Source organism: Suncus etruscus, chromosome 5, assembly GCF_024139225.1.
Source record: "Suncus etruscus isolate mSunEtr1 chromosome 5, mSunEtr1.pri.cur, whole genome shotgun sequence".
Lineage (NCBI taxonomy): Eukaryota > Metazoa > Chordata > Mammalia > Eulipotyphla > Soricidae > Suncus > Suncus etruscus.
Genome location: NC_064852.1, coordinates 135,365,572 through 135,376,433, shown reverse-complemented (window position 1 = coordinate 135,376,433; position 10,862 = coordinate 135,365,572). Strand labels below are relative to the sequence as shown.

General features: G+C 36.0%; 1 pseudogene; it reads right to left on the bottom strand.

The window, feature by feature from the left end:
* Window positions 1-8,833: 8,833 nt before the first annotated feature.
* Window positions 8,834-8,956, bottom strand: LOC126009951 (uncharacterized; annotated as a pseudogene).
* Between the last annotated feature and the right edge of the window lie 1,906 nt (window positions 8,957-10,862).

Genomic DNA, 10,862 nt, shown 5'->3' with positions numbered 1-10,862 from the left:
TTTTTGTAGCATCTCTGTCTGGTTTTGGTATCACAGTGATATTAGCTTCAGAAAAACTATTTGGGAGTGCTTCTGTTTCTTCAATTTCCTGAAATAGCCTGAACAGGATTGGATTATTAGTTTTTCTTGAATGGTTTGAAAGAATTCGTTAGTGAATCCATCTAGGTCTTGGCTTTAGTTTTTGGGAAGACTTTTGATAATCCTTTTAATTTTCTCCGTAGTGATGGGTCTCTTTAGAAATGCAAGATCATTCTGGTTTAACTATGGAAGATTATGAGTCTAAGAATTTATTCATTTCTTCCAGGTTCTCATGTTTTGTGGCACAGAATTTCTCAAAGTTGTCACTGATTACCCTTTGATCTCTGCAGTATCTGTAGTGATCTCTTCCTTTTTATTTCTTATTCAGTTTAAGTTTCTCTCCTTTCCTTTGTGAGTTTTGATAGTGGTTTATTAATCTCGGTTATTTTTACAAGAACCAACTTTTGCTTTTGTTGATTTTTCAGATTGTTTTTTTGATTTTCATTTCATTGATTTATGCTTTAAGCTTTGATATTTCCCTTGCCTATCTATTTTTGGTACCTTTTGTTGATCATTTTCTAATTTTATAAGTTGTGCCATTAAGCTAATTATGTAGGCCTATTTTTTTCTTTTTGATGTGTGCTTGCAAAGCTAATAATTTTTCCTCTTATTATCACTTTTGCTGTGTCTCATACATTAAGGTGATTTGTGTGCTCATTGTCATTTGTTTCCAGGAATGTTTTGATTTTCTCTTTGATTTCATCTCTGCACCATTGGTTGTTTAGTCATGTGCTGTTTAATTTCCAGGTATGTCTATTTTGTTTCCCTTTTAGTTCACTTCTCATTTCAGTGCCTTGTGGTCTGAGAAGGTAGTCTTTACAATTTCTATTTTCTTGACATTATGGAGATATGTTTTATGGGCCAGCATGTGCTCTTTCCTGGAGAATGACCCATATGCATTGGAGAAGAATGTGTATTCAGTTTTCTGGGGGTGGAGAGACCCATATATATCTACTAGTCCACTTTCTTCCATTTTGCCTTTCAGAGGTAGTATATTCATATCGGTTGACCTATTAAGAGGTAACAAGTTAGTGTTGAGGTCTCTCACTATTATTGTGTTGTTATTGATGTCTTTTTTCAGATTTGTTAACAATTGTATTAAATATTTTGCTGATACATCATTGGCTGTGTATGTTCAGGGGTGAGATTTTTCCTTTTGTATATATTCCTTGATTATTAAAAATGTCCATATTTGTCCCTTATACTTTTCTAAGTCTAAAGTTTGTATCATTTAGGTGCTGGAGAGATAGCACAGAAGTAGGGCATTTGCCTTGCATGCTGCTGACCCTGAAGGTATCCAATTTGATTTCCAGCATTCCATATGGTTGGTCCCATAGACTTCCGGGGTAATTTCTTAATGCAGAGTCAGAAGTAACCTCAGAGCACTGCCAGGTGTTGCCCAAACCCAACCAACCAACTCTTCAATCAATCAATTAATTAATCAATAAAAAACTTAAAAAATGGTGTCATCTGATATTAATATGGCCACTCCAGTTTTATTTTATTGCAGTTGTTTGCTTGGATGATTGTCCTCCAACCTTTAATTTTGAGTATATGTTTGTTCTGACTATTCAGATGTGTTTCTTGTAGGCAGCAGAATGTTGTATTCAGCTTTTTGATTTTTTTTAAGAGCCACTTTATGTCTCTTAACTGGTGCATTTAGTACATTGACATTGAGAAAGATAATTGTCATGGGATTTAGTATCATCTTTGTGTAGAAGTTTGTTGTGTCTGTTGGCCTGTCTTGTCTTAAGTAGACCTTTCTGTTTTTCCTTTAAGGCTGATTTTGAGTCTGTAAAGTTTCTGAGCTGCTGTTTATTCATGAAGCTATGAACACTTCCTTCAAACCTGAAAGTGAGTCTGGCTGGGTGATGTATTCTAGGTGAAGCATTTTTTTTGAGGTTTTTTTTTTTTTTTTTTTGAGTTTTGTTGAGTTTTGTCACTATATCCTACCACTGCCTTCTGGCCTTGAGTTTCTTGTGATAGGTCTGCTGTAAATCTTAAGGATGCTTCATTGAATGTAATTTCCCTTTTTGATCTTTCTACTTTGTGTTTTCTTTCCCTATATGTGGGATTCATCATTGTGACTACTATGTGTCTTGGTGTCTTTTTTTAGGGGGGGGGTCTGTTTTAGATGGTACTCTTCAGTCATGCAGGATTTGGTTGCATGCAGTCTTGAATTCTGGGAGTTTCTCTACAATGATTTTCTTGATTGTTGATTCTTCCTGGGATGATCTTCTTGGGTCTTGGGATTCTAATGATTCTTATGTTTTTTTTTTTTTCTGTTGTTTGTCAAAGACTTCTATTTTCATCTTTTCACATTCTTTGATGATTTTTTTATTGCCTAATCATTTGCTTTACGGCTATTTTCTATTTCTTCTGTTGTATAGAGTTGTTATGCATTTCATCCTCTATTTCACTGATACTGCCCTCTGTTGCTGTTACTCTGTTGTCAGGCTTTCCATTGAGGTTTTCATTTTGTCTACCAACTTTTTCAGTCCTGTTATTTCAGTTTGAGTTTATGATTTCTATCTTCATATCATCTTAATTCTTATTTGAGTTTCTTTCTACTCCTCCTATACTTTCTTTGATTTCTATGAGGATCCTCCATATTTCTTCTCTAAACTCCTTATCTGAGAGGTTAAAAAGGTGATTGGCATTTTATGGGTTATTAGAACTTCTATCTTCATTCTTTATGCATGGTGTTAGCCTGCCTTCCCCCCCCCCCCTTGTTACGCTTGTAGTGTGATGTTTTCTGCATGGTATGCTGGGGTTCATTGGCTAGGAGATATGTGCAGCTGTGAAGCAAAAGGGGACAGCTCACCTCTGATAAAGTCCCCTCAGGGAACTATTTGAACTTAGAGGTTAAAGGTCCAGGACACAGTGGAGAAGAGAGGTAGTTCAAAGTGTCTTCATGTGTCAAAGCACACATCAAAAATCAGGCTTCACCTTTCATGGGCAGGGGACAGCGCACCTCTAAATAATTGCCCTCAGGAAACCATCTGGGTGGGGAAGTTCAAGATCCATGACAGCAGTGAAGAGAGGTAGTTCACAGTCATCAGTTTCTTTTAAAAATTTGATATTAGTCTGGCTGTAGCTTTTTCTTTGTTTATTTTGATGCCACATCTGAAAGTGCAAGGAGTAACTTCACACTTTGTTCTAGGAGGTCATGAGCTACTGAGTCTCAAATTAAGTTGGCTGTATGCAAGCCAAGCATATTAACCCTGTACTATCTCTCTATCCCTCAATTGTAGCTTTTAATGAGATCAATGACAGAAGATTGGGCTAGTAAATAACTTGACCTCAAATGTCAAAAAATCCAGTTAAAATAATTTAATAATGATCCTTTGAATATGACAGCAAAAGAAACATTATTGTAATTATTTACAAATCTCTATATAAAATAAAAATATAGTTAACTAAACTAAAAATCCATCAAATAATATTTATTAAAGAACTAGATAATTAACTATCACCATAAACACCAGAGACAGTGTGAAAGAATTAATGTGAAAGAATGCAGAAGGGAATAGAGCAATGGGCAATAGGCAACAAATATGAAGGTTGCAGGAATTCACTGAGTTGCAGCAGCTAACTTGAAAAGAGAAATTTAAACCCAGAGAGCTTTTTTAAATCCAGTAGTGGGTGAGTACAGGGCATCTATGGTCATTCTTCAGAGTCTGGAAAAGTTGAGACCCTAGTCATTCTTAAAACTGACATAGAATTTCTTTCAGGATTATTTTTGGAGAGAAACTATAAGTCAAGTAATATAAAGATAATTAAAACTGGAGAAGAAACATGCTAGGAAGAAAGTGAAGACAGGGAACAAATCTAGGGGATACAAATAAGTAAACACTAGGTCTCTGATAATTACTAAAAACAACCAAGCCAAAAGTGCAGTGACCCAAGACAAATTAGAAAGTTACCCAGAAACTATCATTTCTCTAATTATACAGAAAAACAGATTTCACATAAAAATTAGTTATCAAAATATAGTCAATTCAAATTTCATGTGAACTTTATTACAAGAATAAATGAAAAGTAGCAGTAGACTTCTAGATATTCTGTTATAGCCAATATATGTGAGAACTGAAATGGTGGAGGGATATAGTAAGTACAAAATGAAACAAAAACTCTGTAGCCCTGAATTTGAATCAAGATTATCAGCATGAAATCTTTTTTTTTTTTGGTTTTTGGGCCACACCCATTTGATGTTTAGGGGTTTCACCTGGCTGAGCACTCAGAAATCGCTCCTGGCTTGGGGGGACCACATGGGATGCTGGGGGATTGAATCGCAGTCCGTCCTACAATAGTGCTTGCAAGGCAGACACATTACCTCTGGAGTCACCTTCCCAGCCCCTTATCATGAAATCTTAACTAAATTTAGAAATTAGCAAGACTGAGATCTGAGGAGATATAGAAACAACAATGCAGATAGGTCCATATTTCTTTCATTTTTTTTACCACTGGTGTGGCCCCCAAAACCAATATATATACATAAATAATTCACTTGATTTTTTTTATATAAACTTTGTTTTTTTATTGTTCTAATCATTTTCTTTTTTTTACAGTTACTTTATTAGATGTGAGCATGCATAAGTCTGTCACATATTTTTTAAATTAATTTATTTAAAGAAAATGCATTACATAGTTGACATAGCTGATAATACATTTTTAGGAAGACCAAAAGAAACATGTCCTTTTTTTTTTTTGCAGCATGTTCTTTTTAAAAATAGAAAACTGAGAGAAAATCTAGAGATAGGAGATAAAGGAAAGAATATTTTTGAAAAATTATTGACTCACAATGAATTCATTGAAGCACCAGCAGAAAGTTTAGTAAGCTCTTCTTTTTTTTTGAAAAAAAAAAAAAAAAAGATAAGGGTTAAAATATAGTAATAAAGGAGTGAGAGTGGCAATTGTTGTTTGCATAGGCCCAGCAAAATATGGATAAAATGAAAAAGAAAAAAAAGAAAAAAAAGCGTTGGCCTAAATTCAAAGAGACCTTATTCCTGAAACTTTCTGGCATAAGACTGACTCTGGGATCTAGGTATACTAGGTTGTTCAGGTTTGCTTCCTGGTGATGTTGTAGACAATTGTGGTTGTTTCCATAGATGCTCAATGGTTCAGGGCTGTCTGGGCAATGCCCATTCTTCTGAGGCCTGAGCCAAGTCATTATACCAGTGTTCAGGGTATAAGGCCTAACTGCATTACAAATTTTGTGATAATAACTTGTTTTCAAATGTAGTATTTTCCCATTTTAATGCACCTATGCAAAAGAGGAACAATGCCACAATGTATTATTGGTGCCTCTGAGGAGCTAAGGGAACAAGTCCAACAATCCCCTTAACTTGGTTCTAATATAAAATCTAAAGCAAAAGACTCTTCTACCAGAATTCCTTGTTGAACAGATCACAAAGAAAGCAAAACAAACAAACAAACAAAAAACAGTGGGCACAATTGTCACTGTATAGGGGGATATTCAATAAGAGTTATAGCGATTAAGGGAATACATCTAAGATATTCAAAGGAGATATACATGTCCCTTTTATGTCATTAGGAATAGTCTAGAGGAGGGTGTTGAATCCTGGATGCCAACTTGTTCTGTGATTTTGCCTTCTTGAGTCTGCTAAAAGACTCTCAGCAGTTTCATATTGTGAAATGCCTTTGAGTGGGAACTAATCAGAAACCTAGTATGGTAGCAACCACAGTTACACAGTGAAAAAAAGTGGAGGATAGGAGGCCACTGAGAGTAGATAAGTAGGAACAGAGTACTGGTTTCTTCTCAGCCTGAGAGTTTATTTTTTTCACTTTGGTACCATGGAGAGATAGCATGGTGGTAAGGCGTTTGCCTTGCATGCAGAAGGTTGGCAGTTCAAATCCGGCATCTCATATAGTCCACTGAGTCTGCCAGGAACGACTTCTGAGCTTAGAGCCAGGAGTAACCCCTGAGGGCTGCTGGGTGTGACCCCAAAACCAATATATATGGAGATTTGTACAATAACCAAGATCTCTAATTCCAGAGGTCTGACTTTGACAACTGCAACAGAACAGATCTTCTGAAAACATAATGAAAGAGTATCCTAGGCTTTATCCTAGGATCTGTGCAAAAACCAAGACCAGTTACAGAAGACTAATTACAACAACAGTGATAGAACAGAACTGCTAGGTACATAAAGAAAGACACTATCCTAGGCTTCATCCTAAGGCTTGTGCAAATACCAAGATCTCTAGTTAGAGGCCTGATTCTAACATCCACAACTGAATGGAAAGTTTCCTGGCACCAGAAAAAATCCTTGGAATATAAAAAGGAGTGTGTATGGAGCCTGTTGTTATTCCCATCAAAGTATGTTTCAAGGGTGGAGAAACCCTGTATCTTTTAGGCCAACAGAATTCCCTTTCTAATTTCCCCAATATTTACTGTGCCTATGTAAAAAAACAAAAACAAAAACAAAACCCTTGCCACACCAGCCCTCCTTCCTTTTTTCTTTTTTTTTTCTTTTTTCTTTTGTTCTCATGGTTATTGTTTGGTTATTGTATTTGTTGCTATGGTGCTATTTTGTAGTTGCCAGTTTTGGTCTTCAGTTTGATTTTTGTTTCTTTTTTTGTTTTGTTTACTTTGTTTTTTTTTGTAGGATTTTGTTTTCTATATTTTTGTTTGTTATGTTTTTTTCTTTTTTTCCCCTTTCTTCTTTTTAAATTGATATTTATATAACCTCTGAATGGACTCCCACCAGTTTTTTGTTTGTTTATTGTTTTTTCTTTTTTTGTTATTCTTTTTTCTTTTTTTTCAAACAGAACCACATAACTTGAATTATCTTGCTCTGCCTCATAAATTGAGGGGAAAAAAGGATGGTATCAGAATTAAACAGTTGCATGAATATTGAGTATAAATAAATAGGATCAGATTTAAACACCAAACCCAAAGTCAATGACAACAGAATCAATAACCAATCTTCAATAAGCTATACACAGAGGGGACCAGTTATTCTATCAGCCAGGGGGGCGAAAGAGGGGGATACTGGGAACTTGGGTGAAGGGAGGACAACACTGGTGGTGGGAATAACCCTGATTCAATGCCATTATGTACCTCATATATTACTATGAAAGATTTGTAATTCACATTGGTCACAATAAAAATTATTTAAAAATATTGTGGAGATAAAAAATCTAAATATGTATAGAGGTACAGAGTTACTCTGCTAAAATTCTACAAAATTGTAAAACAATGATAAGTTAATAAATATTTTTCAAAAGATGTCTTTTTCTTTATCGGTATATAAGTGAAAAAAATTAATATCATGGCTACTTTTCTGTTAACACATTAAAATTTACATGAGCTAGATATATCCTATACATGGAAATAGTAAGAATAAAAAGATTTAAGAAAAATTTAAGGAGTAAACAGGAATAATCCTATAAAAGTGTGTTTTATCCTAAGAAGTAGAATATTGGTTTTCTTTTAGAAAATGTGACATTACAGATACTACTTAAGTATCTCATTATAGTATTTTTTTTTGGCTTTTGGGTCATACCCAACAGTGCTCAGGGATTACTCTTGGCTTTATGCTCAGAAATCACCTCTGGCAGGCTCAGGGGACCACGTGGGATGCCAGGATTCTTCTGCATGAAAAGCAAATGCCTTACCTCCATGCTATCTCTCCGGTCCCTATAGTAAAATATTTTAATAAAAATCTCTATCTATACAAAACAAAAGCTCAGGGATTACTTCTGGTGGTGCTCAGGGAACCATACTAGTGCCAGGGATTGAACCTGCATCAACTGTATGTACAGCTAGCACCTTGACCTCCTGTATTGTTTCCTGTATATGTCTCCAATATATACTCAATGTATATTTGTTTATGGATAAGAAGTGGGATTTATTGTGGTATGGTAGATTTGGGTGGTGAGGGCTACATGGAGATTAGCTATGAGGGAGAAGGCAGCTCTGAGAACCTCAGGAGCAAAGTGCTTGCCATTTGTCTAAGTTTCACGATATAGTAGAAAAATTAGGAACAGAGTGGGAAACTAGAGGCAGAACCTGTAAGTGACCCATCTTTGGAGTTGAACAAAGATGAATAGGTCACAAATTATAAAGTCATGACCAGACTAAAGTAGAAGATTGCTTGAGTAAGAATAGATTTGGGGGCCACAGGAACAATGTCTATGGGGAATTTAATGTCTATGTGGAACAGAATTAAACATTGACTACTCCAAGCATTACATATGTTAACTATCATTTTGAATGTTAATGAGAAAATTGTTTCCATAAAATTGGTATATCCTGTATCTAATCTCAACAAGCTCTGTATGAATTGTTAGTGCCTCATCCCATTTTGGTGATCTTGAAGGCATGGTAACTGAAGAAGCTCATCCCAGATGGCTGTGGAGCCATATACATGCAATGATTATTGCAGAAATTTCACCAAGAATCAGATGCAGACATATGAGTGATTAGATTAATGGCAAGTTTTACTTAGCACATGTCTTCAAGATCATTTGTACTAAACATGGCAAGCAAGTTAGATTGACTTCTCTAAAATGTGGATCTTTGGGTGGTCAGCGATCTTGAGCTTGGTGCTGAGCAGAGTCTCAGTTACATTCTCCTGGTTCTGTGGTTTGGAATGTATGGACATGATCAACTTGGTCAATGTAGAAAGTGATCACTGCATCCTGGTCCTTTTCAAAGTCACAGTAAATACATATCTGGAGTCCAAGTTTGGGGTGAGCATGAAAGCAGATGAATATCACTGCAAAGTACTCTCTTGAAGGTCTCTTAGACCATTCTGTATAAGACACAGGCTGCAGACACTTTCTCTTTGCAGTTAATCCACCTCAGACTCTATGGAGAAAAGAGCATATTTGACTTAATTGACTGCAATAATCCTGCCTGTATCTTCAAATTAGAAGATAAATACTCCATAAAATTCTATACATTATAAGACATTGTCCTTTATTATATTTGAGGAAATTCTTAGGTCATGTACTGTCCAGAGATACTGGGTATTTGGTGCTAAGAGCCAAAAATAATGGGACAGAGACAGACTACTGACTGATGTTCAGTAGCTTGGACTACTGACTGATGGTCAATAGCAATTTTATAGGGTGTCTCTCTGCTTTTTGAATTTTATTTTATTTTATTTGTTATGTCTTATGACCCGGTCCACATGACAAGGATAGTTAATCACAGGGTCTGAAAAAGAATGAGTACCAAAGCTATGAACATTTGCCTGCTGCAAGGAGAGGGGACCCTAATATTAGACAACAAAAAAACACAAGTCAAATAGGTATTAACTAAGGAATGGCTTAATTGAAAAGATTATCTTAGGAATGATTGGGTCCAGGCTTGGACTCCAACAGGCCATATTAATTCAGGAGTAACTTTTTTCCTTTTATTCTGCCTAAATCCTTCTATTTATTTATTTGTTCATACCCCAATGGGTTACTCTTGGCTCTGCACTTAGGTATTACTTATGGCTGGATCAAGGGAACATATGGGATACTGGGGATCGAGTCTGGGTTGGCCACATGTAAAGTAAGTGTTCTACTTGCTTCAGCTTCAGAGCTATATTCTGCTAAACATTATCTGTACTTGGAGGAGTTTTATTAAAGCTCTTTTTTTTTTTTTTTTTTTGAGCTGGTAGGTATGGGATGTGTTCCCAAAATGTGCTCAGGAAGCTCAGAATCCCCATCTTGTAATTCTTGGCCAACCAGGTCTATAATTTTCTGTGAGGACCTGAGGGTGCAGTGAATATTGGCCTTTTTGGTGCACAGGGAATTAACTATGTCACTCTGATGATGCTTTGTGGGGCTTCAGTGCTTCCAGAGCTGCTCTTGGCAATGGAAACTATGTGAAGCTGGGGAGCAAATTTGGGTCAGTTTCATATAGTATATGTGCCTTAATCCCTATATTAGCTAATTCTATAAAATAAAGCCACTAGGTTATATTTTATAGAATCAGCTTTGTATTTTTTTTTTTTTTTGGTTTTTGGGCCACACCCTGTGACACTCAGGGGTTACTCCTGGCTATGTGCTCAGAAGTTGCTCCTGGCTTCTTGGGGGACCATATGGAACGCCGGGGGATCGAACCGCGGTCCGTCCTAGGCTAGCGCAGGCAAGGCAGGCACCTTACCTCCAGCGCCACCGCCCGGCCCCAGCTTTGTATTTTTATTTGAGCTTTTCTTCCATGTAAGGGATATAATTTTAAAATCTTTTTTCTAGAGGTTTAAGTTATGTAATTAAAGAATATATTACTTAATTCAACTATATAGAATGGTCTTTATTAAAATTTTTTAAACTTATTTTAAACACCATTTAAATGAACTATTCATAATACAGTTGTTTTGGGCAATTTTCTGACATCAATCTCACCACTAGTGTGACTTTCCTTTTACTATTGTCCTTAGTTTACCGCCCCCCCCTTAGAAGGCAGGCTTGTTATAACAAAATAGCTAAAAATGTATTTTAATAATACTTCAATTAAAAAGTTTTGTGAAAATTGTTATATCTCACAATGGAGTCATTAAAGTCATTGTATGAGGGTTTATTAGGTGTTTTTGCTATCCCAGCCATCTGCATTATTGCTTTTTATTGAGCTTATTTGACTTCTATGTTACTTTCCCATTTAACTTGATGTACCCCTACTGGGTTGTCAGTATTGTGAAATTTGGAGGTGTAGCACGACCATATATGTGCCTATTTGCTTCAGGAACTCCAGGATCTGTAGAACAGAGCCATTATATTTCAGCAGGTTGGCTTGCATCTCCTTGAAGATTATTGTTGAAACT